The 24,665-nt window shown below is 42.6% G+C and overlaps 1 protein-coding gene and 1 pseudogene across 4 annotated transcripts in view; one reads left to right on the top strand and one right to left on the bottom strand.

The window, feature by feature from the left end:
* UHRF1BP1 (UHRF1 binding protein 1) overlaps positions 1-24,665 on the bottom strand; it is a 79,692-nt gene that overhangs the window by 54,385 nt on the left and 642 nt on the right. The gene's annotated exons all lie outside the window — the stretch shown is intronic.
* On the top strand, positions 19,335-20,116 carry LOC117087088 (annotated as a pseudogene). The gene has a single exon (XR_004438673.1). The product of XR_004438673.1 is annotated as a histone H3.3A-like (transcript).

The following is a 24,665-nucleotide window of genomic DNA, read 5'->3' as shown; positions in this document are numbered from 1 at the left end:
GTCTAAGATTAACAATACAAGCAAGTAATCACCAAAAGCTGAACAACACTAAATAACCAAGAGTTCTTCAGGCACTCGAAGGACTGCTGATGCTGCATGCATGTCTGCTGCTCATGAGCAGTTCATAACATAACATCATAACATCTCAATTAATCTTTGCAATATTACACATGAGGTAGGCATTATTATGTCCATTGCTCAGAGGAAGAGCATGAGGCTCAGATATGAAGCAGTTTCCCAAAGTGCTGGGTTTATAGGTGTGAGCCACCGTGCCTGGCCAAATTATGTTTTAAAAATGAAATTTTCTTTTAGCTGACAAAAGGATATTGATCTCAGATATGGGCCACCATGAGCAGTTCTCCTGTGACTGTAATAATGATATAACATATATATGCTTTTTCACCTATGAGTTTACTTTTAGGAGTCAACAAAAAATGGATACTGCCTTATTCGAGCTTCTCAAAAAAGGCAGTAAGAATTCTTTAACTGATTTTGCCTGCATTTTAGAGCAATACCAAAGAATAGGTTTAAAAAAAAAAAAGGGCCGGGCGCGGTGGCTCAAGCCTGTAATCCCAGCACTTTGGGAGGCCGAGACGGGCGGATCACGAGGTCAGGAGATGGAGACCATCCTGGCTAACACGGTGAAACCCCGTCTCTACTAAAAATACAAAAAACTAGCCGGGCGAGGTGGCGGCGCCTGTAGTCCCAGCTACTCGGGAGGCTGAGGCAGGAGAATGGCATGAACCCGGGAGGCCGAGCTTGCAGTCAGCTGAGATCTGGCCACTGCACTCCAGCCTGGGTGACAGAGCGAGACTCCGTCTCAAAAAATAAAATAAAATAAAATAAAAAAGATGGCCGGGCACGGTTGCTCACACCTGCTAGTCCCAGTACTTTCGGAGGCCAAGGCAGGTGGATTGCTTGAGCCTAGGAGTTTGAGACCAGCCTGGGCAACGTGGTGAAACCTCATCTCTACTAAAAATACAAGGACTAGTTGGGCATGGTGGCACACCTGTAATCCCAGCTACTTGGGAGGCTGAGGCACGAGAATCGCTTGAACCTGGAGGTGGAGGTTGCAGTGAGCTGAGATCGTCCCCCTGCACTCCAGTCTGGGTGTCACAGCAAGACTCTGTCTCAAAAAATAAAAATAATAAAAATAAAAATAAAAGATTTTTTTAAACGTCACGTGATCTGTCTGCTTCGGCCTCCCAGTGCTGGGATTACAGGTGTGAGCCACCACGCCCAGCCTGCTTTTTAAAAAATGGGCCTGGGGCCGGGCGCGGTGGCTCAAGCCTGTAATTCCAGCACTTTGGGAGGCCGAGACGGGCGGATCACGAGGTCAGGAGATCGAGACCATCCTGGCTAATACGGTGAAACCCTGTCTCTACTTAAAAATACAAAAAACTAGCCGGGCGATGAGGCGGGCGCCTGTAGTCCCAGCTACTGCGGAGGCTGAGGCAGGAGAATGGCGTAAACCCGGGAGGCGGAGCTTGCAGTGAGCTTAGATCCGGCCACTGCACTCCAGCCTGGGTGGCAGAGCAAGACTCCGTCTCAAACAAACAAAAAAAAATGGGCCTGACTGTTGTTGGGTAGGGTTGGGGAGGTGTGCTCAGCCAAGGAAACCACAGCTCTGAGAATTATACAAGAGGCCCAAGTTTCAGCTCTCTCATCACCTGGAGAGGGAAAAAAAGCTCAAACTCTCTGCCTATAATGGAGTACAACTGGGTTAAACTGCAGCAATGTGATGATAAAACCAATTATTCCAAGTCACGTTCAATTGCCAGTCTAAAATTCACAAACTGCAACCGAATACTGAATTCTTGAGAATCATTATGTTGTATACTTCTCTTTCTATACCCCACAGTCCCTGGCAAAAAAAAAAAAAAAAAAAAAAGCATTTGTGTTCCTAATTGAGGATAGTATCATTCCGAGTCCAAGGGCAGCTAAAAAGGCTAATGGCAGCCTGCTATTTATTCCACTTAAAGTATGTGGGAAAACATTTTCTGGCCATCTGTTACTGTTACAGAGTGTAAAAGCTAAGATGAAATCAGGTTGGAAAAACAGATTTTGATCAAGTTTCATTTCTGCCAGAGGATTGCAATCTGCCAAAGAGACAACAGGGAAAGGCTCTCAGATATCTTTGTGAAAATGTACCACAATGTTGGGAAGTGAAAATTCTTAGATTTGCAGATTCTCAGAATTTCAGAGCTAGAAGGAATCTTAAACAATTGTTTAGTCCAAATCTACATTTGCCAATGAGGAAACAAATGGCCAAAAAGTTTAATGACTTGCCCAAGACTCACAGCTAGCCAGTGGTAAAGATGGAACTAAGTAACAGAAATGGGACTTAACCCGGCATTCACTCCACTCTCACAATACCCTGCCCTCTGTAATTCAGAATCTTTTATTGCGAATAATAGGGTCAATAAGTTGCAACAGTCAGGCGGCTTCAGCTCTAAGAAATTGAACCCTCCTGGGAGAAATAAAAAAGTTCACAAATACACTTTGCTTCCTTCACCATTTTTTCCATTGAGGAGGTGATCACAGCCAGAGCCTTGGCTTCTAAGCTTCCTACCCAGATCTACAGCAAAATATTTTCACTGCTAAGCCACACCACAGGCTTCTCTTTAAACAAAGATATAACACAACACTGAAGCAGTTGGTTTGGATAGCAGGATTCTCTTCATCATCCAAACAAAACATATCAATCACTAATATAGCTAATGCTATTTCATCCCAGATAATCTGATAGAATAAGCCATTCAATCTTAGAGATTGGTCCTAATAGATTTTACTCTCAAAAATTCTTCATTGGCCAGGTGCAGTGGCTCACACAGATAGTCCCCACTTTGGAACTGCTCTAAGCCAAGAGTTCAAGACCAGCCTGGACAACAAAGTGAGACTCTGTCTCTACAAAAAAAAAAAAAAAAAAAAAATTTAATTAGCTGGATACAGTGGCTCGTGCCTGTAGTCCCAGCTACTCAAGAGCTGGGGTGGGAGGATCCCTTGATCCTTGGAGGGTGTAGTGGGCTATGATGGTGCCTCTGCACTCCAGCTAAGCAACAGAGTGAGACTGTGTCTCTAAAAAACACTGCATGACAGTATGACATGCCTTTCTTAGGAGAAAGTTCTTTCCTTCTAAATTTTCGTTTGTTGTTTACAATGTTGGGTTTTTTAACTGCTGTGTTATTTAAGGTGCAATTTCCATACAGCGGCTCATCTTTTGTCTTTTTTTTTTTTTTTTTTTTTTGAGACAGTCTCACTCTGTTGCCCAGGCTAGAGTGTAGTGGTTCAATCTCAGCTCACTGCAACCTCCACCTCCCTCCTGAGTTCAAGCAGTTCTCCCTGCCTCAGCCTCCCAAGTAGCTGGGATTACAGGCGCCTGCCACCACGCCTGGCTAATTTTGTATTTTTAGTAGACATGGGGTTTCACCATGTTGGCCAGGCTGGTCTTGAACTCCTGACCTCAGGTGATCCTCCCACCCTGGACTCCCAAAGTGCTGGGATTACAGGCGTGAGCCACTGTGACTGGCTTAACTCTTTTTTCTTTTTTTAAGAGCTAGAGTCTCACTCTGTTACCCAAGCTGGAGTACACTGGCACAATCACAGCTCTCTGTAATCTCAAACTCCTGAGCTCAAGTGATCCTCCCTCAGCCTCCCAAGCAGCTAGGACTACAGGTGTACTCCACTACACCCAACTGAGTTTTTGTTTGTTTGCTTGTTTTTGAGACGAAGTCTCACTCTGTTGCCCAGGCTGGAGTGTAGTGGCACGATCTTGGCTCACTGCAAACTCCACCTCCTGGGTTCAAGCGATTCTCCCACCTCAGCCTCCTGAGTGGGTGGGATTACAGGCCTGCATCACCATGCCCAGCAAATTTTTGTATTTTTAGTAGAGACGGGGGTCTCACCATGTTAGCCAGGCTGGTCTCAAACTCCTGACCTCAAGTTATCCACCCACCTCAGCCTCCCAAAGTGCTGGGATTACAGGTGCCTGGCCTTTTTTTTTTTTTTTTTTTTTTTAACATTTTTGTAGAGACGGTCTCAATATATTGCCATGGCTGAACTCCTGGCCTCAGAAGATCCTCCCATTTCAGCCTCACGAAGTGTTGAGATTACAGGCGTGAGCCATCGCACGTGGCTATGACTCATGTCTGAACTTTCTATTTTGTTCATCTGACCTATATATATTCATGCCAATACCACACTGCCTTTAATACTGCAGCTTCATTTTAAGCATTAAAAAATCCTTTGTGTTCATTTGTTCAGATTATTCTGACCATTCTAGGTCCTTTTCATTTCCATATAAAATTTCACATCAGCCTGCCTATTTCTGTTTTTTAAAAAATCTGCTGAAACTGATTGGGATTACAGTGAATCTTAGCTCAATTTAGGGAGACCTGACATGTCAACAATAATGAGCCTGTCCCTGTCCCTGAACATCATACATATTAAATGTTTATTTGCATTTCTCTAGACTGCCAATGTCGCCACGTACAGTCTACGTTTGTGTGTGTTAACTTTCAATAAATTTGATAAAAGTTTGGAAAAACTTTTGGAGATTTGTAACAACTTGAAAAAACTTGCAGACAAACCTTATAGCCTAGAAATATTTTTTAAATTAAGAAAAGGTTAGGTACGTCATGAATGCATAAAATATATGTAGATACTAGTCTATTCTATCATTTACTATCCTAAAGTTTATACAAATCTATTATAAAAAGTTGAAATATATCAAAACTTAAGTGCACAAATACTTACAGACCATACATGACACCATTTGCAGTCAGGAGAAATGTAAACAAATATAAAGATGCAGTACTAAATGATAACTGGCCAGGCACAGTGGCTCACACCTGTAATCACAGCACTTTGAGAGGTCCAGGCAGGAGGATTGCTTGAGCCCAGGAGTTTGAGACCAGCCTGGGCAACATAGTGAGACCCGTCTCTACAAAAAAACAAAATAATTAGCTGGGCGTGGTGGCACATGACTGTGGTCCCAGCTACTCAGTAGGCTAAGGTGGGAGTATCGGTAGAGGCTGCAATGAGCAATGATCGTGGAATGCACTCCAGCCTGGGTGACACAGTGAGACCCTGTCTCAAGTAACTACTAAATAATCATAACTGCATAAAATTAACTGTAGTACATACTATACTGCTGTAATAATGTTGTAGCCACCTCCTATTATTACTGCAGTGAGTTCACGTGTTATGAGGATCTGCTTAAAACATTGTCTCATGTCATCTCAGCAGAGCAGTTCATCTCTCCAATAAATTGCATATTGCAGTAAAAAAGTGATCTCTTGTAGTTCTTGTGTACATTTCGTGATGCTTAGTGCAATACTGTAAACCCTGAATAACACCATGGGACCCACAAAAAATGCCACTAGTGATGCTGGAAATGCTCCCAAGAAGCAGAGGAAAGTCATGACATTATAAGGAAAAGTTTAACTGTCTGATATGTTCTATAGATTGAGATCTGCAGCTCCGGTACCTGCCACTTCAGAAAGACGATTAATCTTGTAAACAGATGATGTAAACTTGCGGAATGCAGAGATTTAGTACAGTACTGTAAATGTACTTTATCTTCCTTATGATTTTCTGAACATTTTCTTTTCTCTGGCTGACTTTATTGTAAGAATACAATATATAATACATATACAAAATATGTGTCAATGAACTGTTTGTCATCAGTGAGGTTTCCAGTGAACAGTAAACTATTAGTAGTAAGTTTTTGGGTCAGGCGCAGTGGCTCACGCCTACAATCCTAGCACTTTGGGAGGCCAAGGCAAGTGGATCACATGAGGCCAGGAGTTGGAGACCACCCTGGTCAACACGGTGAAACCCCATCTCTACTAAAAATAAAAAACTTAGCTGGGCATGGTGGCACACTCCAGTACTCGGAGGCTGAGGCAGGAGAATCTCTTGAACCCAGGAGGCGGAGGTTGCAGTGAGCTGAGATCGCAACACTGCACTCCAGTCTGGGCAACACAGCAAGACCTAGTCTAAAAATAAAAAATAAAAAGTTTTTAGGGAGTCAAAAGTCATACATGGATTTTCGACTATGCATGGCAACTGGTACCCCTAAACCCCACTATTGTTCAAGGGTCAACTGTCTTTTATTAAGAACTTATTAATCTTTGTTCACAATGAATATTGATCTGAAACTTTTGTTTCTGAGACAGAGTCTTCCTCCATTGCTCAGGCAGTGGTGCAACTGCTGCTTACTGCAGCCTCAACCTCCTGGGCTTAATCAATCCTCCTGTCTCAGCCTCCTGAGTAGTTGAGACTAGCGGCATGCGCCACCACGCCCAACTAATTTTTTAATTTTTTGTAGAGACAGAGTTTTGCCATGTTGCCCAAGCTGGTCTCAAACTCCTGGGCTCAGGATCCTCCCTCCTCAGCCTTCCAAAGTGCTGGAAATACAGGGCTGAGCCACCAAACCTGGCGGTCTGAAGTTTTCTTTCCTTATAATATCTTTGTCATGTTTTTCTTATCAAGGTCATGCTGAATTTATCAAACAAGTTTGGAAATATTTATTTCCTAAAATAATTTCTGTAAAATGGGTATTATTTATTTCTTAAACGTTTAAAAGAAATCACCAATGAAACTATATGAGCCTTTATTCAAATAATTTTGTGCATTTCACTTAAGTTATTCAATTTATTGACAAAAAGATGTTCAGGCTAGGTGCAGTGGCTTACACCTGTAATCCTAACACTTTGGGAGGCTAAGGCAGGATGGTTCTTAAGTCCAGGAATTTGAGGCCAGTCTAGGCAACATGATGAAACCCTGTCTCTACAAAAAATAAAAAAATTAGGCATGGTGGCATGCACCTGTAGTCCCAGCTACTGGGGAGGCTGAGGTGGGAGGATCCCTTGAGCCCAGGGGGTCAAGGCTACAGTGAGCCTTGACTGTGTCACTGCATTCCAGCCTTGGCAACACAGTGAGATTCTGTTTCAAAAAAAAACAAAAAGATGTTCATAATATCCCTTAACATCTTTTTAACATCTGTAAGATCTATAATGATATCCCCTCTTTTACCGCTGACAATATTTATGTTTTCTCTCTTTTTTCCTTGATCAGTCTTGCTAAAGGTGAACTAAATTCATTAATCTTTTCCAGAAACAAAACAATTTTTGGTTATATTAATTCTCTGTTTGCCCTGCTTTTAATTTCACTGATTTCTTTTCTTTTTTTTGAGACAGAGTTTCAGTCTTGTTGCCCAAGCTGGAGTGCAATGGTGCGATCTCGACTCACTGCATCCTCCGCCTCCCAGACTCAAGGGATTCTCTTGCCTCAGCCTCCTCCAGAGTAGCTATGATTACAGGTGCCCACCACCATGCCCAGTTAATTTTGTATTTTTAGTAGAGATGAGGTTTCACCATGTTGGTCAGGCTGGTCTCAAACTCTTGATCTCAGGTGATCCACCCACCTTGACCTCCCAAAGTGCTGGGATTTCAGTCGTGAGCCACCACACCCAGCCCACTGATTTCTATTCTTATTATTAGACAGAGTCTCACTCTGTTCCCCAGGCTGGAGTGCAGTGGTGCCATCTCAGCTCACTGCAACCTCTGCCTCCCGAGTTCAAGCAATTCTCCTACCTCGGCTTCCCAAGTAGCTGAGATTACAGGTGCCCACCACCACACCCAGCTAATATTTTCTATTTTTAGTAGAGACGGGGTTTCAACATGTCGGCCAGGCTGGTCTCGAACTCCTGACCTCAAATGATCCACTCACCTCAACCTCCCAAAGTGCTGAGATTATAGGCGTGAGCCACCACACCCAGCCTACATTTTCTATTTTGACAGATATTCCCATATTTCTTTCATAGACATGATATGGATTTACATTCTCAACAACTCTAACTCATTGCATATATTTCCCACACCCATGGTAGCTGTCTAGCCCATGACTTGCAGCACTCTCATTTACTGCCATTCCAATACTGGGCCAGTTGAAAGGACAAGGATTCCCCAGAGGTTCTCTTTTCTTAATTCTCAACAGTAGTCTTGCTGAACATTCTAATTCCCTCCTCTAAGCACAAAGACTTGCTAAAACCTATCCTGTTTAGCTCAAGTCCTAATAACCTGTTTGGCTTGAGCCAGTCTTCTTTCCTAGAAGTGAATACCTTCAGGCCAGGCGCAGTGGCTCACACCTGTAATCATTCTAGAATTAGAACTCAGAGTTCCTCAGTGACTCTATCTCAGAGATAGCAACCCTCTACCCGCTTTCAATTATTTGACCATTCAGCTCCCATAGTGGTTAGGACCCAAATTCTTTCCCTACACTAGTCCTGAAGATACTATACCTCTTGACTCACGTACTGGCATGGCTCACTTTGTTAGGAACATTTCTTGTCATCCTAACAGCTCCCTTAATTTCCTTTACTTCCATTTCTTGACAATTCCCAAACCTACATCTAGGACAATAATTGATATACTGTGAATATTAGACTCCTAGTGTTAAAACCTACATGCAGGCTCTAGATTACCCCAAGTGAAAATGTACTTGTTCAGAAAAAGGAAGGCCTATTCCACTAACAGGCATTGCTTGTTATTCACTATTGGATAAGAATAGGTTATCTGCCAGGTGCAGTGGGTCATGCTTGTAATCTCAGCACTTTGGGAGGCCAAGGCAGGTGGATCACTTGAGGTCAGGAGTTCGAGACCAGCCTGGCCAACATGGTGAAACCCTGTCTCTGCTGAAAATACAAAAATTAGCTGGATGTGGTGGCAGGAGCCTGTAATCCAGCTACTCGGAAAGCTGAGGCAGAAGAATCACTTGAACCAGGAGGAGGAGGTTGCAAAGAGTCAAGATTGCACCACTGCACTCCAGTCTGGGTAACAGAGCAAAACGCCATCTCAGGGGAAAAAAAAAAAAAGAATAGGTTATCCATGTTACTGCCTCAGCTATTTAGAGAAGTGTAGCATGTATCTTTGAAAATTGCCCAAGGAAGAAACTGAGGATAAGAAAATTCATACAGTAAGGCTGTCGTTAATTTCTGAGCAGAACTGACCCTAACTTTGACCAACATGTATGCTTATGTTAAGAGGCAAAGACTGTGCAAAATGAGCTCTCTTTTACATATGGTGGTGAAAGAAAAGCCCTGTCAGACCTCTGAGTTGTTTCACCTGGGCAAATGATTGCATGAACACATACCTGAGAGCAGCACATTCAACTGGCTAGGGTAATGGCCTCAAACCATATAAAAGAACTGTGGAGGATACAAAACAGAATTTAAAATAAAAACAAAGGTCTCTAACCCTAAGGACTATGAGATCCTTAAGAGCAAGAACTGGGAAATTTAGTCTATGTCAAACATAAAGTTTAGGAAAAAGATGCTCAATTAATACTTAATGACTTGATAACAATACAAAGCAAATAAATGACAATTGCCAAATAGGTGGAATGAGCTATCCACCAGTCCATCTGCATTCTTCTACACATTGCAAACCAACTCTAATATGTCTGATTTTTTTTTTGAGACGGAGTCTCACTCTGTCGCCGGGGCTGGAGTGCAGTGGCCGGATCTCAGCTCACTGCAAGCTCCGCCTCCCGGGTTCACGCCATTCTCCTGCTTCAGCCTCACGAGTAGCTGGGACTACAGGCACCCGCCACCTCGCCCGGCTAGTTTTTTGTATTTTTTAGTAGAGACGGGGTTTCACAGTGTTAGCCAGGATGGTCTCGATCTCCTGACCTCGTGATCCGCCCATCTCGGCCTCCCAAAGTGCTGGGATTACAGGCTTGAGCCACCGCGCCCAGCCTTAATATGTCTGATTAACCAGACTTGTTAAACCAAGTTTAAGACTATCATCTGTAAATATGAAAATAAATCTCTTTGTGAGGTTGAGGTAGAAGGCACACTCTTCCCATTAGAGATAATTAGGTGTGCAAAGTGCTTAAAAAGGTGACAGAGAAATAAATACATTTTAAAAGCCCAGTCTAGAAGTTTTATAATAAAATTAGGTCGGGCGCAGTGGCTCAAGCCTGTAATCCCAGCACTTTGGGAGGCCGAGACGGGCAGATCACGAGGTCAGGAGATGGAGACCATCCTGGCTAACAGGGTGAAACCCCGTCTCTACTAAAAAATACAAAAAACTAGCCGGGCGAGGTGGCGGGCGCCTGTAGTCCCACCTACTCGGGAGGCTGAGGCAGGAGAATGTCGTAAACCCAGGAGGCGGAACTTGCAGTGAGCTGAGATCCAGCCACTGCACTCCAGCCTGGGCGACAGAGCGAGACTCCGTCTCAAAAAAAATAAATAAATAAAATAAAATTAACATCCAGGAAAAATGAAAAAGGATGCTATTGCTCTGAGAATAAAAATTATTTTTAAAATAGCTAATATTTAATAATTGCTTACTTTATTCTAGATACTGCTGTAAGCACTTTATACTTTTTCTTTTTCTTTTTTTTTTTGAGATAGGGTCTTGCTATATCACCCAGGCTGGTCTTGAACTCCTGGGCAGGCTCAAGCAATCATTCCACCTCAGCCACCTGAGTAGCTGAGAATACAGGCATGCACCACCACACCCAGCTTATCTTTTTTTTTTTTTTTGAGACAGAGTCTCGCTCTGTTGCCCAGGCTGGAGTGCAGTGGCATGATCTCAGCTCACTACAACCTCCGCCTCCCAGGTTCAAGCGATTCTCCTGCCTCAGCCTCCCAAGTAGCTAGGATTACAGGCGTGAGCCACTATGCCTGGCTAATGTTTGTATGTTTAGTATAGACGGGGTTTCACCATGTTGGCCAGGCTGGTCTCAAACTCCTGACCTCAAGTGATCCACCTGCCTCAGCCTCCCAAAGTGCTAGGATTATATGTGTGAGCCACCATGCCCAGCCATCCAGCTTATATTTATACTTTTGTTTTTTTTTTTTGAGTCACGATCTCACTCCGTTGCCCAGGCTGAAGTGTAGTGGCACAGTCCCGGCTCACTAAATCCTTGACCTCTCGGGCTAAGGTGATCCTCCCAAGTAGCTGGGACTACGGGTGTGTGCCACGATGCCCAGCTAATTTTTTTTATTTTTTGTAGAGATGGAGTCTTGCTATGTTACCCAGGCTGGTCTGGAACTTCCGAGCTCAACCCATCCGCCCACCTTGGCCTCCCAAAGTGCTAGGATTACAGGTATGAGCCACTGTGCCCAGCCTATCCATTTTAAATTAATGTATTTCTCTCAATGACCTCATGATGTAAAAGATTACTATTATCACCATTTTATATATGAGAAAACTGAGGCATAGAAAGGTTAAATAACTTGCCCAGGTCATAGAGCTAGTAATTGACAGAGCTAAGATTCAAAATCTGGCAGTCTGGCTCAAGAACCTGCAGCCTGGACTAAACCATACAATCTCCCTGACTTTTTTTTTTTTTTTTTTTTTTTGAGATGGAGTCTCGCTCTGTCGCCCAGGCTGGAGTGCAGTGGCCGGATCTCAGCTCACTGCAAGCTCCGCCTCCCGGGTTCACGCCATTCTCCTGCCTCAGCCTCCCGAGTAGCTGGGACTACAGACGCCTGCCACCTCGCCCGGCTAGTTTTTTCTATTTTTTTAGTAGAGACGGGGTGTCACTGTGTTAGCCAGGATGGTCTCGATCTCCTGACCTCGTGATCCGCCCGTCTCGGCCTCCCAAAGTGCTGGGATTACAGGCTTGAGCCACCGCGCCCCGCCCAATCTCCCTGACTTTTAAAAAAGTCAACACAGGGGTAGAGGTTTGGAGATGTTTCAGTTGCCTCAGATCAAAGGCAGTAGCAACTGAAGGCAGCAGGGAACAAGCTGAGCCCTATCTAGATGTCTTGGCACAGTACAAAAGGCCTCTATGATCTAGTTTCTGTCTTTCCAATATCATTTCTAGCTGTGTTCCACCCTCGAACCCTACATTCGAGTGATACAGAATCATACGCAGTCTCCTAAATGCACCCTGCTGCTTCTCAACTCAGTACCATTGTTCATGCGGCGCCCTCTGCCTGGCATCACCTTCTTCCCGTCTGTGCCACTCCCCACTCCAACCCCCCAGCTCTGCAGATACTTCTTAATGCATTACTGGGCTTTTTGCTTATAGACCTACTGGCAGTTAGGTCCTTTAACAGAAACCTTGTCTCATTTGTCTTTGAGTTCCTGCTGCTTGACAACCAATGGCAGATGGGCAATAAAGTTTGCCTAAATAATTAATGAATAAATAGTCTCCAAAACAGAGTCCTCAAAGGTAGCTCAGTGTCTGGGTCCAGCTGACAAAAAGGATACACTACCTGAACTCTCCAGGCCAGGCATCTGGGAAGAGCTGAGACACTACCTACAGATGTGTATCCAATATTCCTGCAGCAAACCTTCCTTAAAGAGACAAGGAACCTCACCTGGGCTCAGAGGACTAGGGAGCCAGAGCCTGCCTGAAAGGAAGACAGTGTGGGGATTTACTGAGGCTCAGCAAAAGGATACACATACTACTATATACTGCAAGGCCTCTAACTTCGTATCAGCCTCTGTGAAGACACTTTCTCAAATGAAATGTGTTCCTCAACTGCAGCCCCTTCTTTCATCCAAGTTTAAAGAAACATTTAAAAAAGAAAGAAAAAAAAAAAAGATTTATCTGAGAAGGAAAAAATGAATGTTTTCAGAATTGCTGAGGAAAGCACCGAGACAGATGACCAGAAGCAGTCAGCTTGGATTAACTTATTCCCTCATTTGGATTTTCTACATATTGGAACTCTTCAACTTTCAAATGACTGATACATACCATGCTCCCCAGACCCATGTCCTGTCCCCACTGCCACAGAAACCATTTTGGAAAAACAAAACAAACTGGGAACTTTTGGAGTATCTGTGGATTCAGAAACTGTGAAAGTAAGGGTAGCTTAGGAGAGCAAACCTAGTAGGACATATTCTGAATTAGATCTGGTTATTTATTTGGTGGCATTCCTGCTCCAACATATGTTCTCTACTTTTCCTCCTGACTTAGTTGAAATCTTATATCCTAAAGATTTGAGGATTCTGATGAAAAAGCAAGGGAAACTGAGCATGCAGACCTGAGTAGGTTGGGGGTACGGTAGCAAAGCACTGAGGGCAAAATCAGAGCAACTAGGGGTATGAGAAAAGAGACCTCCAGAGGTGAGGAAGAGACATATAGTAGGGAAAAAAGAGAGTGTACAAGAGCAAACTTTAGCTGTTTCAAAATTTCATACAAAAGAAATTTCATACTAAGTCAGCAGTTTTCAACCCTAACAGACTCAACTCCTTTATTTATTTATTTATTTTAACTTTACAATGCCTCTCTTAGTTACTAAAATTATTATTCTTTCTTTTTTGATACAGGGTCTTGCTCTGTTGCCCAGGCTGGAGTGCAGGGGCGCGATCACAGCTCACTGCAACCTTGACCTCCCAGCTCAAGCAATCCTCCCACCTCAGCCCCGCAAGTAGCTTGGACTACAAACACATGCCACCATGTCCCACACCCAGTTAATTTTTGTATTTTTTGTAGAGACGGGTTTCACCATGTTGCCCAGGGTGGTCTGGAACTCCTGAGCTCAAGTGATCCGTCCACCTCAGCCTCCCAAAGTGCTAGGATTACAGGTGTAAGCCACTGTGCCCAGTCTCTCAGTGATTTTTTTACATATAATATAATCTACTTACTTACATAATTTCAAAAAAAAAGTAAAATGCAATGCCCAAAGTATAATATAAAAGGAAAATAATTTACAATAAAATCATTTGTATTTTAACATGTAAGTGCTCCAACACCACTGTACCAGAAGACAGAGTTGTCAGATGTTTGCATGCAAATGTGGTATCACCAGGATTTGAACTACTAAAAATGCAGTCAGGCCGGGCACGGTGGCTCACACCTGTAATCCCAGTACTTTGGGAGAACGAGAAGAGAAGATCACCCAAGATCAGGAGTTCAAGACCAGCCTGGCCAACATGTTGAAACCCAGTCTCTACAAAAATAAGCTGGGTGTGGTGGTGGGTACCTGCAATCCCAGCTACTTGGGAGGCTGAGGCGGGAGAATCACTTGAACCCAGGAGGTGGAGGTTGCAGTGAGCCGAGATTGCACCATTGCACTCCAGCCTGGGCGACAGGGCGAGACTCCGTTTCAAAAAAAAAAAAAAATTAGCTGGACTTGGTGGCGGGCACCTGTAATCCCAGCTACTCGGGAGGCTGAGGCAGGAGAATTGCTTGAACCCCAGGAGGCAGAGGTTGCAGTGAGCTGAGATCGCACCATTGCACTCCAGCCTATGCAACAAGAGCAAAACTCTATCTCAAAAATAAATAAATAAATAAATAAATAAAAATGCAGGCATACATAACTTTATCATATTGGTGATTCCAATACCAAGAGTAACACCATTTTCCAAAATGGTGACAAACTCTTGGTAAAGTTCAAAACAATCTTCCCTCATGGTAGTTTCCTAAAATATTCACCATAGTTTAAAGCTGTGCAATACTTTGTGCTTTTATGTAAAACAGAGTTAGATTCTAAGTTCATTTAATCTATACAGTTGATTCAGCTACATAAACATCTAATGACATTCAAAAGTCAAAAAAGACAAGGGACAATGCTTCTTTATGTGAGATTATTCCATGTACTGCAGGACATGGCCCTTCACTCACCAAACGCTAGTCATAACCCTCAATCACTGTGACAACCAAAAACAGTCCTTGATGAGATACGATGATCTAAAAGACCTTACTCCAAGGAATGGGGGGAAAAAGTATTTTTCCCCCTCTCCCCAGCTCCTTCAAATACAGTTCCCTAACAACCAAGACCCAGAACTTCATATAGTAATCTTATGTGGCTTTTGCAGGCTAATGTAGGGAACTATTCAACATTACATCACTATTTCTACTGTACTACACACTCCAAATTTCAAACTTAGAAATAACTGTTGGGAACACAGTAACACAGTACTTCTGTCAAGTCTGACTTAAATACATTGATTGCCATCAATGCCTCCACAATTTTTTAAAACGATAGGCTGGAATCCAAGCTACATATAACCAATGCACTCTCAAGACCAAGCATACATATAAAAAGATTGCTGTGTAGGCAAATGAAACAACAGTCAATTCAACAAATATTTTATAATATATCTAGGCCTAGCCAGGTGCGGTGGCTGTAATCTCACGCCTGTAATCCCAACACTTTGGGAGGCTCAGGTAGGTGGATTACTTGAGGCCAGGAGTTTGAGACCAGCCTGGCCAACATGGTGAAACCCCATCTCTACTTAAAATACAAAAAATTAGCTGGGCACGGTGGCATGTGCCTGTAATCCCAGGTACTTAGAAGGCTGAGGCATGAAAATTGCTTGAACCTGGGAGGCAGAGGTGGCAGTGAGCCAAGATTTCATATATATATATATATATATGCCTTATTTTTGTGACAGATACAAACTACATACCCTTTACCTAAACTACTAAGATGTATTATTATTTTTCACTTTAGTTTTCTGCTTTACTGTAGATACTGATTGATTCTACTGCTTATAGATACTGGGAAATGTTCTTTTCCAGTATTTATCTGTATTTAGCACCAGTACTTTAATATGTGTTCACAACCAGTAGCAAATACTTGCCCTTACCACACAGAGTTAAAAGGTCCCTTAAAGATATGGGATGAACTGGATTTCCTTGTCCTCCCCTCCCTACAACTGCTATTACTCCCCAAGTCTAAGGTTCTCCGAGTTCTGAATTCCAACCATGCATTCTCACTACATATATCTTCTCCCACTTCACCCACTCAACGCATCCTCAAACTCTCCCATTTCAAAGCAGCCAAGACACACATTCCCTGCTATTTTAGAGGACACACTACAGTGGGTATAAAGAACTCAGCTTTCTTTTCAGTAATCAATGCCATACTCAGATTATTCAACCAGGTTCTGCATTAGGTAAGGGTACCTAAATAACCTCTAATATTTTTTTCACCCTAATAAAGTATATTATCTTCTTAGACTTTGTATAAGTAAATCCTCTAAAGGCCCAACCCAGTATATACATTTCAGCTATTTCAGCTACACTGAGGTTAAAGTTTCCTCCTTGAGGTATGCGTTGCCATGAAAAAAAAAAAAAAAGATAAATGGGAACAACTTTGGTTCCCTCTCTGCACAAGCATCAATGCAAAAGCATTAATCTCAACCTCTCTGTACTGAAAGACTAAGAAATGTAATTTCCAAATATCTAAATGTCTACAGAATTAGACATCTGGAAAAGTCTGGCATAACCTTGAAGATGATGAAAAAAAAAAGCATTATCTCCAAAAAGTAACAGTCATCTCTCTTGAGCTACTCTAATAAGATAAATAGTAATGGTTATTGTTTATGGAATACTTTTCCAGGACCAAGGAGATTTATACATTTCTAATCTCTAAAACATTATGCGTTATTATGCCCATTTTACAGATGAAGAAACTGAAACTTGGAGAAGCTAAAAAACTTGCTGAATGTCTGGCTTAGAAGTAGCAGAGTCAAAATTCACAGCCACCTTTTGGAATCCAAAGCCTGGTTCTTTCTGCTACATTGATATGCTTCTCAATTTTTCAAAGCAGGTAATTTTCATTACTGTAAACCATATATTATGCTGTTGTATGTCAAATACATACTACAGTACTGCTTTGAAAATTTTATTGCTGTTAAATACTTTTTTTTTTTCCAGACAGGGTCTCACTCTGTCACCCAGGCTGGAGTGCAGTGGCATAATCTTAGCACACTGCAGCCTCAGCCTCCCAGGCTCAAGTGATCTGATCCTCCTGCCTCAGCCTCCCAAGTAGCTGGGACTACAGGTGCAAACCACCATGCCTGGCTATTTAAATTTCCATTTCTTTAATAAAGATAAAATGCTATGCTAATGGGGCAAGATTACAAAGTAAGTATGAAACTATTTCATTAATATCTAGGGTAACCTAGGCCAGGCATGGTGGCTCACGCCTGTAATTCCAGCACTTTGGGAGGCTGAGGTGGGCGGATCATTTGAGGTCAGGAGTTTGAGACCAGCCTGGCCAACATGGTGAAACCCTGTCTCTACTAAAAATACAAAAATTAGCCAGGCCTGGTGGTGGGCACCTATAGTCTCAGCTACTCAGGAGGTTGAGGCAGGAGGATCACAGGAGCCCAGGAGGTGGGGGTTGCTGTGAGGCAAGGTCATGGCACTGCACTCCAACCTGGGCAACAGAGCGAGACCCTGTCTCCAAAAATACAAACAAAATCCAGGGTAGCCTAAATAACAAATATTTAACAAAAACCCAAATGCCTGGAGAACAGCCCCTCCCTTCTCTTAATCTATGTGATTGTCATTTTGACAGAGGGCTGAGCATTACATCCAATCCAAGTAAGAAATGTTGCAGTTAATGGTCAGAAATAACCCTAATTATTTTCATCGTACCTTTGTAATACGAACATTTCTCCAAAAAAGATCTTACATTTTCAAGGTTCTGACATTTGCTTGTGACTAAAATTTTAAATGCCTCAGAATCTAAAAACTGAACTGACAGCAAAATAAAATACCTACCTGGTTTACCACAGACAAAGTGGAAAAAAAAAAAAAAGAAAGAAAGAAAGAAAGAAAATTAAAAATACATTCACCAGAATGGCTACAACGAAAAATGCAAAGCACTAGGAAGGATATAAAATAATCAGATCCCTCACACACTTCTGGTGGAAATGTAAATTGGTATAGCCACTTTGGAAAATGGTTTAGTGTATCCATTGAAGCTGAACATATACATATTCTACAATCTAAAAATTCTACCCTACATATATTTCCAACAGAAATGTGTACATTTGTTTAAAGGACATGTACTAGAATGTTTCTAGTAGCACTGTTCATAACAGCCCTAAACCAGTAAACTATCTAGAATTCCATCAACAGTAAAATGTACAAGTAAACTGAGGTATTATCACACAATGAAATGCTACACAGCAATGAAAAATAGTCTACAACTTGATGCAAAATATGAATCTCACAAATGTTGCACTAAAGAAGTCAGACATAAAAGTATAAATATAATCCCATTTACATAAAATACAAAGTTGACAAAACTAATATATGCTGCTAGAAATCTGGACACTGGTTACCCTTTGGTGGAGGTAATGACTGGAAGGAGACACAGGGCAGAGTGGGAGGCTTCTCAGAGGCTGGTAATATTGTTTCTTCAGGTGGCTGCTAGTGACATGAGCATGTTCAGTTTGAAACACTCAATAGATGAGAGGCATTATGGCAGCAGAGTAGTTGAAGAGCACAGCTCTGGAATTGGAATGCCTGCATTTGAATCTCTCTATCACTTACTAGTTACAACTTTGGGTAAGTTATTTAACTTTTCTGTGCTTCCTTTCTTCATCTATAAAATATGCCTAATATGTACCTCATGGGGCTATTACAAGGACTAAATTGTCTTAAGATTTGTAAAGTGCTTATTAGCCCAGTGGGTTATTATTAAATACTTGCTAAGTAAATAAAAGTGCTTTTATTCTGAAGCAACACAAGAAAATGAGAAAGGGAAACAAACACAGGATTTAACTATTACTAGAAAATGCATGAAATAATTATTTTTGAAAAGAACGTGATAATAACTACAATCTAATGTAAAAAGAACATGACCTGAAGTTGTGACTAGTCCAACAAGCTTCCACCTAAGTGGACCTTGGAAAAGTAACAGCCTCTCTGCACCTGGAATTCCTCACTGTCAACCGGAGCCTGGCCCTGATGATCTGTAAGATCTTTGCTGCTCCTCAGTGCTCATCAAGATGATGAATGGAGGCAGTCATCATGAACTAAGAGGGCTAAATTTGCAGTCAGGCTCTCTTATTCTCCAAAAGAAATGCTGAAATCTTCTATGCCTCTAAATTTCGTCTAACATGTTTTTAAAATATCTATCATGTCTATCAGCCATGTCTCTTATCACTGAGGTTCACATTTCCTGCCATCATTTAAAATAAATAATTAAGGGTCCTGATAGGTTTTTAAAAGAGCCGGCTGGGTTTCTGTCATTCATGCCATCACAGTGGCCCGAACTTCTTTGGCTTCGTTATATAACGACTCTTTATTAAACATCTATTTATATGTCAGGCACTATAATAAAAACTTTATCCCCAATGTGCCAAAAAAAATCGAATAGATACGTATTATTCTTCCTCCTTCTTATCTTTTACAGATAAGAAAACTAAGGCTCAGGGCCGGGCGCAGTGGCTCACGCCTGTAATCCCAGCACTTTGGGAGGCCGAGGTAGGCGGATCACAAGGTCAAGAAATCAAGACCATCCCAGCCAACATGATGAAACCCCGTCTCGGTGTTCGCAGCCGCCGCCCCCGCCTCTCGCTCGCTGAGCTCCAGCCGAAGGAGAAGAGGGGGTAAGTAAGGAGGTCCCTGTACCATGGCTCATACAAAGCAGACGGCCCACAAATCGACCAGTGGTAAAGCACCCAGGAAGCAACTGGCTACAAAAGCCGCTCGCAAGAGTGCGCCCTCTACTGGAGGGGTGAAGAAACCTCATCGCTACAGGCCTGGTACTGTGGAGCTCCGTGAAATTAGACGTTATTAGAAGTCCACTGAACTTCTGATTCGCAAACTTCCCTTCCAGCGTCTGGTGCGAGAAATTGCTCAGGACTTTAAAACAGATCTGCGCTTCCAGAGCGCAGCTATCGGTGCTTTGCAGGAGGCAAGTGAGGCCTATCTGGTTGGCCTTTTTGAAGACATCAACCTGTGTGCTATCCATGCCAAACGTGTAACAATTATGCCAAAAGACATCCAGCTAGCACGCCGCATACATGGAGAATGTGCTTAAGAATCCACTATGATGGGAAACATTTCATTATCAAAAAAAAAAAATTCTCTTCTTCCTGTTATTGGTAGTTCTGAACGTTAGATATTTTTTTTCCATGGGGTGAAATGGTACCTAAGTATATGATTGCGAGTGGAAAAATAGGGGACAGAAATCGGGTATTGGCAGTTTTTCCATTTTCATTTGTGTGTGAATTTTTAATATAAATGCAGAGGCGTAAAGCATTAATGCAAGTTAAATGTTTCAGTGAACAAGTTTCAGCGGTTCATCTTTATAATAATTATAAATAAACCTGTTAAATTTTTCTGGACAATGCCAGCATTTGGATTTTTTTAAAACAAGTAAATTTCTTATTGACGGCAACTAAATGGTGTTTGTAGCATTTTTATCATACAGTAGATTCCATCCATTCACTATACTTTTCTGAGTTGTCCTACATACAAGTACATGCTTTTTTTTTTTTTTTTTTTTTTTTGAGGTGGAGTCTCACTCTGTCGCCCAGGCTGGATGGAGTGCAATGGCCGAATCTCAGCTCACTGCAAGCTCCGCCTCCCGGGTTCACGCCATTCTCCTGCCTCAGCCTCCTGGGTAGCTGGAACTACAGGCGCCCGCCACCTCGCCCGGCTAGTTTTTTTGTATTTTTTAGTAGAGACGGGGTTTCACTGTGTTAGCCAGGATGGTCTCGATCTCCTGACCTTGTGATCCACCCATCTCGGCCTCCCAAAGTGCTGGGATTACAGGCTTGAGCCACCGCGCCCGGCCAAGTACATGCTTTTAATGTTGTCTGTCTTCTGTGCTGTTCCTGTAAGTTTGCTATTAAAATACATTAAACTATTTAAAAAAAAAAGAAAGAAACCCCGTCTCTACTAAAAATACAAAAATTAGCTGGGCATGGTGGCGTGCACCTGTAGTCCCAGCTACTTGGGAGGCTGAGGCAGGAAAACCACTTGAACTCGGGGGGCAGAGGTTGCAATGAGCGGAGACTACACCACTGCAAAAGGCTGCCCTGCTGATGAGTGGCAGGACTGGAAGGTGAATCTGGCATGTTTGGCTTCAGAGTCCATGCTCCTTCCATTAACGATAGACGCTTGACTTTCTTTATAATCTATCATATTTCTTCTTACTTGTATAATGAAAGGTCATTAGCTTAGGTAATCTAAAACAAGAAAAACCTAATTTAGTGAAAAATCAATTTTGAATATTTTTTAAATGATTACTTTGTGTTTCTAAGAAAAGGTTTCTTCCAAAGTCTATTTAAATGAATGCTGGGCATTAAAGCTATTTGCATTGAGCAGCAGTCATGCAAATCACGAGTTAAAGCCTTTAAAAGACATTTATATTTCCCCCAGTGCCCAGATTAGTGCCTGGCCTAGGGTAGGCATTTAAGAAAAGCATATTGAATACCATTCTCTTCAAATATTGTTTACTAAAATACTCTACTACTAAGGAGGGTGCATTCCAACAAGATACTTTATCATCTGAAAAACTTCATGCCCCAAATCAGCATAATATGACTAACTGTTATATCCTCTCCGCTGTGGGCCATTCTCCTCTAAGTCAAATGGCACTGTCATCACCAGCAACAAGTAACTATCAAACACCTACAGTATTTATTTAATACAGTATATCTTTATTTAACTTGGTATGCCTTCCCTTCTCTCTCTTTCTCCATCATGTTTGGGAAGCCACAGAGTCATAGTTCCTCCCCAGGCAGGCCAGCCTGTATGTAGTAAAGACTACACAGAGACACAAATGTCACATGTGATTAGGCAGCTTTTCCAAGCTAAACAAACACAAAAGCCCCAAGAGTTTGGCCTTTCTCCCAACAAGACTCATAACTTACCACTTCTTCCTGCAGCCCTGAAATTGCAACTGTAACGTGACCTCTTCCTCAGTCCCCTGCCCAATGCTGAGAAAATCAGAAATTTTCCCCAATGTCTGTGATACTTATTCCTACTTCATCTACTATTTTAAAAAGGCACTGTGTTCACCAAGGAATGTGTAAGAATATACTGCTAAAATTTTTCTTTATAAACTGTATGTTCAGGCTGGGCACAGTGGCTCACCCCTGTAATCCCGGCACTTTGGGAGGCCGAGGCAGGACTGCTTGAGGCTAGGAGTTCAAGACCAACATGGGCAACATAGCAACTTGGTCTCTACAGAAAATTTTTAAAATTAGCCAGGGGCGTGGTGGTGCATGGTCTCAGCTACTCAGTAGGCTGAGGCAGCAGGATCATTTGAGCCTGGGAGGTCAAGGCTTCAGTGAGCCATGATCATGTCACTGCACTCCAGCCTAGGCACAAAGCAAGATTCCGTCTCTAAAAAACAAAAAGAAGGCTGAGTGCGGTGGCTCAGGCCTGTAATGCCAGCACTTTGGGAGGCAGAGGCAGGCAGATCACGAGGTCAGGAGATGGAGACCATCCTGGCCAACATGGTAAAACACCATCTCTACTAAAATACAAAAAAAAAAAAAAATTAGCTGGGCATCGTGGCGCACGCCTGTAGTCCCAGCTACTCAGGAGGCTGAGGCAGGGGAATCTCTTGAACCCGGTAGGTGGAGGTTGCAGTAAACTGAAATCGCATCACAGCACTCCAGCCTGGCGACAGAGTGAGACTACATCTCAAACAAAACAAAACAAAACAAAACTCTATGTTCATAGGAGTGCACAGAATATCTGTGCACTACAGAGAAAAGTGTACCAGAATTAGGTTCTGTTCCATTACCTTACCTTCTTATGCAACTTGGGCAAGTCACTTAACTTCTGTAGGCTTTGGTTTCCTCAGCCATAAAATGAAGTATGGAACTAGATCAGGGATTATTCACCTAGTTCCAGGATGCCTTGAGGGATTCAGGCATGTGCTTCAGGAGTTTATAAGTGCTCCTTCCTCTCAAACTTATATAAAAATCACCTGTTTGCATATATGAATTTTTTTCCAGAGACAAGGTCTATAGCTTATATCAAATTGTCACACAAATTGTGATCCAAAAAATAACCATACCTGTGTTATTGAGCACATACTGTATGTTAGGCACTGTGCTAAGTCCTTACATATATTAATTCATGTACTACAATAACCTGTTTTAATTTTTAATTTGTGGGTACACAGTAGTATATATATTTACGGGGTACAGGAGATGTTTTGATGCAGGCATGCGATGTGAAATAATCACATCATGGAGAATGGGGTATCCATCCTCTCAAGCATTTATCCTTTGAGTTACAAACAATCCAATTACACACTTTATCTTAAAATACACTAATTTTTTTTTTTTTTTTTGAGACAGAGTCTTGCTCTGTCACCTAGGCTAGAGTGCTGTGGTACAAGGCTCACTGCAACCTCCACCTCCTGGGCTCAAGCGATCCTCCTGCCTCAGCCTCCCAAGTAGCTGGGATTACAGACGTGCACCACCATGACAGACTAATTTTTGTATTTTAGTAGAGACAGGGTTTCACCATGTTGGCTGGGCTGGACAAATAGTAGGTCTTATTCATTCTTTTTTTTTTTTTTTTGTACCCTTGAAGTAGATACTGTTCTTATTCCCGTTTTAGAGAAAGTAAATCAGAAAGAACCCAGGATCTTAAACAACAATACTATAATAGGTGAGATCTCTAAGCCCTAAAATTCTGTGTCCTTTCAAATTATACAATTCTCTGTTCCATTCTGCGATCTTTGGTCATGCCCCAAATACTACTATATCTTTACACAAAACAACCAGACTCATGGAACATCTAGATTACTATCACCTGAAAAAGAATATATTACGTTAATCTGAGTAAAAGGTCCAAAGGCACTTTCCAGCACCAGCCTCCAATGTGCAATTTTTCTTTTACTACGTTGTGATTAACCAAAAGATGGATCTGGGTCTAATTACTAATTAAAGTCTCAGATCAAAGTAACAGTAAATAAGCTAGAGTGTCAGCCAGGAAAAGGGGATGCAGTGGCAGGAATAGCATCTCACATACCGCTTACCAAAGCAATGAGAAGACCCAGAAAGAAACATCAGTGCAAGCCTGGGTGTCCCATGTTGACCGACATCTCCCCTCACCCCTACCTCCTGAAAACCACTGACCACTGTGCCTCCAAGCCCTGGATCACTCTCCACTTGAGATACAAAGGCTGATCAAGGTATTAACCAACTCCAGCATGAAATAAGGAGTGAAAACTAAGTGAAACCTAGCTCCCAATTTTTGTGGCCACTGGTTCTGACAACCTGCAACCGGAACACGGGGTTCAGCAGTCACTCGGCTACATCTGAAAACTGTTTTGCCGGCCAGCCTCCTCATGCCAAATCACTCAGAGACATAACATTGCTTAATAAAAGGCTGCAAAGCTGAAGCGGAAGTTTTGGTTCTTTTCACAGGCTGTCAAAAAACCTCCACATCTTAAAGGGAAGGTTGCGGAAACTTTATCCCCAACTCTCACGACCTTTCTCCAATTAGGCTGTGTAATGAAAAGAAAAGCAACAGAGGGAGAAAGAAGTCCAGAGGAACGACCCTGGGTGCTGGGCTTTTCCAAGGGTGATGCAACAGGGTCAGACAGAAGAGGAGGAGGTGGTGGGAGCTCCTGGGAAAGAAAAAACCAGTCTTGGTGTTGGAAATCTAAGGGGAAATGGCTTAGCAGGACTGGTGGCAGCGTTATTTAGAACGGGCAGAGGCACAGGATCTGGGAGAGGAGGGCGGTCAGAGGCCTGGAGGAAGGGGCACGGGCCCAAAGGCAGGAGAGAAGACAGCTGGTTCGGGCAGGCAAGGGTGGGCTTCGTGGGGGCCTCGGAAAGACGGTCAGGGGAACACAGGATGACCTGCTCGGAGGTGTGGGAGGTGGGGACAGCAGGCCAGGAGAGCCCTTGAGGGGAGAGAAAAAGTCCAGGGGGCTGTTAGGGTGGGAAGAAACTAGCGGCACCCGCGCCAGG

The sequence above is a fragment of the Trachypithecus francoisi genome, unplaced genomic scaffold (assembly GCF_009764315.1).
Source record: "Trachypithecus francoisi isolate TF-2019V2 unplaced genomic scaffold, Tfra_2.0 Lachesis_group10, whole genome shotgun sequence".
Taxonomy (NCBI): domain Eukaryota; kingdom Metazoa; phylum Chordata; class Mammalia; order Primates; family Cercopithecidae; genus Trachypithecus; species Trachypithecus francoisi.
Note: the sequence above shows the minus strand (reverse complement) of the source record. Positions and strands in the feature narration are given on the sequence as shown.